General features: G+C 42.9%; 1 long non-coding RNA gene across 1 annotated transcript; it reads right to left on the bottom strand.

Annotated features, from left to right (window-relative positions):
- Positions 1 to 2729: 2729 nt before the first annotated feature.
- Positions 2730 to 3461, bottom strand: LOC112846059 (uncharacterized). Its single transcript, XR_003218854.1, has 2 exons — positions 3352 to 3461; positions 2730 to 2817 (listed from the first exon to the last, which is right to left on the bottom strand). It is a non-coding gene; the product is annotated as an uncharacterized LOC112846059 (long non-coding RNA).
- Positions 3462 to 7845: the final 4384 nt, after the last annotated feature.

Consider the following 7845-nt stretch of genomic DNA (forward strand, 5'->3'; position numbering starts at 1 on the left):
GTGATGTCTTTTTGTATCGCTGCCTGGTTTGGTAACCTGACGGTAAAGAATAAAAATCGGTTGGGACTTCTGGTAAAAACTGCTAGCAAAATTTCAGGGCGCTGGCAAGATGGACTTTTGGCCATTTACAATAGAAATGTGCTTAGAAAGGCTCATTCTATTATTAATTGTGTGAACCATCCACTTCACAGTGAGTTTGAGTTGTTGCCTTCCGGCCGCCGTTTTAGAGTACCTCCGAGGAGGACTAAAAGACTCCAGGTCTCTTTTATCCCTACTGCGTCTCCTTAATGGCAAATAATTGTCCTTGAACTTTCTATCATTATTATTGTTATTATTATTTTATAGTATTGTTCTGTTTATTTTTATCCTGCTGCTAAACCAATTTCCTCTTGTGGGACGATAAAGAAATTGAATTGGTATATATGCAGTACCTCTAACCACTCGAACCAATGCAGGGGACGCTAGAAGTCCAGCAGGCAAATTAACATCATTGGGTTCAAATAACACGGTGGCACCTGAATATTGCTCAGAACAGGTGGCGGCCACTATTTTCATTACACCACCTGGAATGCAACATGCTCGCTTACCTCTCACATGGCCAGACAAATCCGGTGGGGTTCTTGTACTAACATCATGGCACTTTTGCAGTGCATGCACAAGGGGTTTAGGGGCCTCTGTGACAGAGCCCAAACTAAATAATGCTTCACCATATTGCCCAAAAAGCTTGTGGTAACACTTCCGAATCACATTCATCCCTAATACACCCGGAACCGTAGAAGGTCCTGCACCTGGAGGATCTTTAACGATCAACACACCACACTGTGGAATAAACTTACCACAGAGCTCTACACCTAGCTCTATATAGCCAAGGTAGGGAATGGACAAACCATTAGCCGCTTTAAGCTGCAACCAATGACAAGCTTGGAGACGCTCTTGACCCCAGGACTCAAAATGCTGGCGGAAAAAGCTTTCAGTAATGGTGGACACCATGGACCCCGTATCAACCAAACGATACTTTTATGCCGCCCATGTCCACATCTATATGCGGACAGGATGAAATTAATTTGGAGACTGCCTCTGGACCATTAGAAACAACCCTTGAGCCAATAGACACCCCACCCGAACTGTGGCTCAGCAATACGGGGGGGTGGTAGTTTTCCGAAGCCATATTTAAAGGAGAGTGCCTGCGATTATGCAGAGGGGCCTGCGAAGGAGGCCGGGAACGAGGAACACGTTCCCCATCACACTCCCGAGCAAAATGTCCAGGTTGCTGACAACGTCGGCATATAATGGAATCGCTCCGTCCTGAGCGAGACATTCGATGGGGGCCCTGCAATCGAGCAATGCTCTGAGTGAGCTGATTAAGTTGCTCCTGCTGGCACTTTAACGATTCCTTCATCTCACTCATCTCGGACAGATGGGTGGACTGGGCTATTCCTGAAGGACCACTATGGACCCCATACTGAATGCCATAGACAGAAGGGACAGAACTGCTCCTATGTCTAACGCCACGAGGCAACCCTTCACGTTCCCACCTAATAGCTTCCCCTCTAATCTCCAGCAATGTCAGGGTTGGCTGCCACCTTACTAGCTGCTTTAACTCCCGCCGCAACGTACTGTCTAAGACCTGTTCAACAAATTGATCTCTTAATAAAACATCTTCATTGGGCATGGCATTAGGGGCACTCGATTTAACTTTTTCCATAAGACCCAAGAGGGCGAGGGAAAACTCTTGCAGTGTCTCACCTTCCTGCTGTTTTCTAGAGAAGAAAGCTTCCTGCAATGCTACATAGTGCTTGCAATATAGTGATTATCTTAGTGATTATCAGTCCTCTCTGCACTAGAGCGATATTTGATCTCCTCACGCGCTTCCCCTTCCAGGTGGTCAAACAGGAAAAACGCTTTATCAGCCACAGACAAATGACGCGCCCTAGCACAAGCTTCTATTTCCTCCAACCATTCATTCAACCCTATACCTGATCTTCCTCTAAATATAGGGCATTTTCTGTCACGGGGCACAAAAACTAGTCTCTCTGCTACAGGGACACTAGCAGTTGGGGGGTTAACAGATGATGCAGTTGAAGTAGAAGGTGTAGCACTTGTACCTGACCCAACAGCCCTCTCCTGACGCAGCCTCTCATTGTCTGCTTTTAGCTGCGCAATCAAGTCCCTGAGTTCCTGTAACTCTTCCTCCATCTCTGTAACACAGCTGTGGAAACCCACACCAAAGTAGCTGCTGCTTTGCTTTTATCCTGTACAAAATAAATTTAAAAAACAGTTTACGTTACACCAGATAATAAAAAAATAAAAAAAGGAACACACGTCTCTGTTTTTAAAGAGTATATCCTGTCGACAAACGCCAAGTTTGTGGCAGCACGAGGTGGGAATAAAGTAAATACTCGTCACAGTTTAAAAGACAACGCCACCCTGGGAATTTCACCCAGAGAATACTGGAAGTAACACTAATCACCAAAAGGCAGTTAGGTTCGTTATACTCAGTACAGAGATGGGGTTCAATGATAAAACAGTTTGACAATTTATTAATACTTATTTAAAACAACATATAAAAGCACAATCATAAATATCAATGTACAAATATGCTTAAAAAAGGTATTCAGAGCCGAGGCTTAACGGTGGAGGGGCAGGGATGCCACGCACAAACTCAAAAAAAAAAGAAAGAAAGAAGAAAACACACCAAGACACAAGTGCAGCACACTATCACACACTCACACTAATAAACTAAACAAGGCAGGTGTGTACACTCAAAGGATCCCACCACCAAGGCACCCTAGTCTCCTCCACGTCGGCACTCCGCATCTGAATAAAAGAAACAAAGAAAATTTTAATATATTACAATAAAACTAATATGCAGCGCTGGGGGATAACCCAACTGCAGGACCACACTGGTGATCTACAGCTAGAAAAAGGGCCTCCCACCAGTGGCGTAACAAAAATCCAAACTACAAATCTAAACAGCAGAAAAACAACATACGATCTAGATAAAACTCTAAAATCTGGAGCAAGCGGAATCGCCGTATTGCTCCAACTTGTCGTCTGCACGACTATAAGTTAATCATCCGGTCAGTCAATATGCACGCCAGCTGACTCCCATCACCGGCATGCATATGGCTGCTGTCCACGCTGACGTCCACTTTAAAAGGCTGGCAGCAGCAGGAAAAGTAACCTCGCAACAGGAACAGACGGTAAAAGCAAAGCAGAGCAGAGCAGCAGCACTTCAGTTAGCATAGCGTGGTGTAAAACTAAGGCCCAAACTTCCTGCAAAGCATAATAAGTAATTACTATAAAAGAACAATAAAAAGGCAGAGATAGTGACAAAATTGAATTACGTACCGAGTAAGCCGTGTCATAAAACATGAGCAGAATGGCTCAAAGGAGGCTTCTACAGCTACGATCTACAAACAATATCCGTTTACCAGCAAGTAAGGTAATGTACACACCCTACAATGAGTAAACACCTACCAGCCGCGATGGTGGCTTCAGAAGGGTAACCTGCAAATGATCTCTGCAACACCAAAGGGAAGTCAGGTGACCAAAAAGGAGATCACAGGTAAGCGATCCAGGAATGCTCAAATGGCCACTATTTATACTAGCGCCCCCTAATGCGCCAGGCTGAAAGTGGGTTGAACCGAGGAATAACATTCATCCTGCCACATGTGTTTGCTGTAAATTTAATAACACATAACTCTGCGGGCAGTATGGATTCCTTTAACATTCATACTCCAGGTGTTAAAGGTGTTTGTTCAGGTATCTTCTCTCTCTGAGATGTTTACAACCAGAGTCTGCCAAAAAATGAGGATAATAAAAAAAACATCTAAATGAACATTTGTGTTTTTAAATGAACATTTGTGGGCAGCATGGTCGCACGGTGGTTAGCACTGTTGCCGCACAGCAAGAAGGTCCTGAGTTCAATTCCACCATCAGGCCAGGGTCTTTCTGTGTGGAGTTTGCATGTTCTCCCCGTGTTTGCGTGGGTTCCCTCCGGGTACTCCGGCTTCCTCCCACCGCCCAAAGACATGCAGTTTGAGGGGATAGGTTAATTGGATAATCCAAATTGCCACTAGGTGTGAATGTGAGCGTGAATGGTTGTCTGTCCCTGTGTGTTAGCCCTGTGACAGACTGGCGACCTGTCCAGGGTGTACCCCGCTTCTCGCCCTATGACAGCTGGGATAGGCTCCAGCGCCCCCCGCGACCCTGACAAGGATAAGCGGAAGCGAATGGATGGATGGATGGACATTTGTGACAATGATGTTTTTCAGTCCAGCAGTCGCTGAGTGAACACTCATTTCATTTAATCTGGTGAACTTTTTCACCACATGTCATTAAACTTTGGTGTCCCTGAAATGCCAAATGCACTGCAACTTAAAAAAAATATCTGCAAATAGAAAAATGCTGCAAAAGCACAAAAAACTCAACAAAAAACATAAAACAAAACAAAGTGGTTTTGGGGAGACAATAATGTGACACAATAGCTGTGGAAGTGAGAATCTAACCATAAATGGCTAATACCATATATGTATCAACAGCATTATTTGAACGGTATACCTTATTTTCCGCACTATAAGGCACACTTAAAATCCTTTAATTTTCTCAAAAATCGACAGTGCGACTTATGTATGAATTCTGGTTGTGCTTACTGACTCGAACCGATTTTATGTGGTACACGGGCTCAAAAATCTGTCAAAATGTTTTTTGCTAAGCTACGAAGCCGCATCGCTTGATGGATGGTCGGAGCATTACGGCTACCGTAGTCTGGAGCCTCATGGAGTAATCTGGGTCCTAAACTCCGTCTGCTTCAGGTCCCAAAGTCAAACGAACAGAATAGAATAGAATAGCCTTTATTGTCATTGTACAGGGTACAACGACATTGGAGTGCCACTCCCTTGGTGCAAAATACAATAATAAATATAAATGTAAAATATAAAAGGTACAATAAAACAAACAATAGTAAGTACGATATATACAGGATAGCAGCATTAATATAATGACAGTATGAATAGCAGCATAATATAATGACAGTGACAGTATGATATAGCTAAGCAGGTTCAATTGTTTTTGTTCTTATTTACTATGGTGATAGCTCTGGGAAAGAAGCTATCCCTGAATCTGTTTGTCCTGGTTTTATGTGACCTGTACCGTCGGCCTGACGGTAATAGTTCAAACAGTTGATTGCTGGGGTGAGAGTAGTCCTTGATGATATTGCCAGCTCTGCTGAGGTACCGAGAGTTTGCAATGACCTCCAGGCTGGGCAGAGAGCAGCCAGTGATCTTCTGGGCTGTGTTGATGACCCTCTGCAGTGCTTTCCTGTCTGCAGCTGAGCACCCTGCATACCATGTTGTTATGCCGTACGTTAGGATGCTCTCTATGGTGGCTCTGTAGAATGTCACCAGCAGCCTCTCCTCCAGGTTGTTCCTCCTGAGCACTCTCAGAAAGTGGAGAAGCTGCTGGGCCTTTTTTACCACCGCCGTGGTATTTGCAGTCCAGGAGAGATCATCAGAGATCTGCACGCCCAGAAACCTCATGGAGTGTACCCTCTCCACACGGTTCCCGTGAATGTAAAGTGGGACCGGGTCTGCTCTGCCCTTCCTGAAGTCCAAGATAAGTCCTTTAGTTTTCGTGGTGTTCAGTTGGAGGTTGTTAACTGAACACCACTCAGTCAGTTTGTTGACCTCATCTCTGTAGTCCGACTCATCCCCCCTTGAGATGAGTCCAACCACTGTGGTGTCATCCGCGAACTTTATGATGGTGTTTGAGAGATGGGTAGGGGAGCAGTCGGATGTGTAGAGCGTAAACAGGAGGGGACTCAGAACACATCCTTGTGGAGACCCAGTGCTGAGTGTGATGGTGCTGGACAGGTGCGGCATCACTGAGAGTTACAAACTGTCTAAATTCTTTCATCTTTAATAAAATTATCAGCGTTGCTGCTTTACCAGGTGTAGCAATTAAGTTTAACATCCAGGCATCCATGAAAACAGAATTTGTTAAATTTAACGGAGTCAGAAGTTAGCAGGAAGTTAGCAGGAAGTTAGCTCGCTAGCTTCCACCTAAACATGATATAGCATGTTCTGACTGAGAGATTTCTGAAACATTCAAACGTACAGCTCTGCTATCACTTCCAACATAAATGAAGACAGAAAACTAAACAGCAGTGACGTTTGTAGGGTTACTGAAGTTGGGCTAGCTGGTATATAATGATGTGCTACGTGATCGCTAGCGACACAGCTATGTTAGCATAAACACAGTCAAACTGGAGGATGAACGCTAACTTTTTTCCACTCGATAAAAGTTAACATGAGGGTTCCCGATGGTTAGGGACAAATGCAATCGCATGGCAGGATGCTGTAAACAGACCAAACTTCAGTCAGGAGAACAACTGAGATAATCCATCCACAATACGAGGTTAGTCATTAATATACTGCAACAACATGGGAATAGAGCAGCTGCCAGAGAATTCAAGTTGAGACATAGTCATAATCATAGAAATATAGCAGTTACACAAATATTGGACTCTGACATTTGAAAAATGTCCTAATAAAAGACGGTCTCCTCTCTTCCTTTCTAGCTTCTCTATCACTGAGATCATAGCAGTGATTTGTGTGTGTGTGTGTGTTATTCATGCAATTTGCAATCCACATGCCCCCCTTGAGACAGACGGACAGAAATAACTGACAAGACTACAAAAATAAGACTCCTTTTTTTGAAAAGGGAACTTACATCAGAGAAAATTTCTTGAGTGATGCAACAGTTGACACAACAGGACTGACGTTTTGTAGTACATCAATGGATCTGTTATTTGACCTTATGGTAAAACAAGTCGTGCACTGAACTGGCAGGAAAACCTGCGAACTGAATCAAATCCACAAAGGCAACTGGTGAAGCTCCAAAGTAGGAAGACAAAACAAAACATGGAATAGGAGGAAGGATTCTGGACAAACAACCTGAAACAGACGGACAGAATCAACAACCTTAAAAACCCAGCAGGGAGAAAAGGCTAATAATGTAAAGACGACCTCCGTCAGACGCCAGGGAGGGCAAGAAAGTAACAGAGCAGGGAAATAAAAACACAGATCAATAAAGTCTTGATTTGTTAACTGAAATTAATATAACACAGCAACACAACATCACAAAAACTAACACACCTGTCAGCAGCTCTTGCAATAGTTTTCGTCTCCCGCTCGAATTACCCAAATGTAAAATGATCGGCTTGCTGCTGTGAAACATGTAAAGTATAATCAGACTGAAGACTAATGCATTCTAACAGAAATGGGACAAATACCCTCCCTCTGTTTTTTTAAAATTATTTGTTTATTTATCTTACTTATTTATATTATTATTATTGTTATTATTTTTACTTCTGTTTAGTTGTTTACCTTTTTCCCTTGCCGTGTCTGTGTAAACGTTAATGTTCCTGTTCCGAAAAATAAATAAAAATAAAGTATAAAAAAAAAGAAAAAAGAAATGGGACAAATAGAGCCTATAAATTTAGGACATAAGCCATCACATTTTCCTATTTAAAAATAAGCTCCATTTGTATTCACTTTACATCACTGCCCAGCTGAAAGCCTCTTTACATCAAGTTAATGTTTTCATTTCCCATATCTCAAAGAAACATCTACTACACTAAATATGGCACTTATTAGAGGGAAAAACATGCTCTCAAGTTACTCATGTGCAAATAAAATGTAGCAAAAACTTCTTGAATAATTGACTGAAGCAAAACTAAAATAAGACAGGCAGTTATTTCAGCCATCTTCACAAAATGAGAGAAATCGTGCTTTTTCAGAGGTTCACAGGAGGACTGTAAGCTGTAAGTGGACAACAGGGACG

Source organism: Oreochromis niloticus, linkage group LG1 (assembly GCF_001858045.2).
Source record: "Oreochromis niloticus isolate F11D_XX linkage group LG1, O_niloticus_UMD_NMBU, whole genome shotgun sequence".
Lineage (NCBI taxonomy): Eukaryota > Metazoa > Chordata > Actinopteri > Cichliformes > Cichlidae > Oreochromis > Oreochromis niloticus.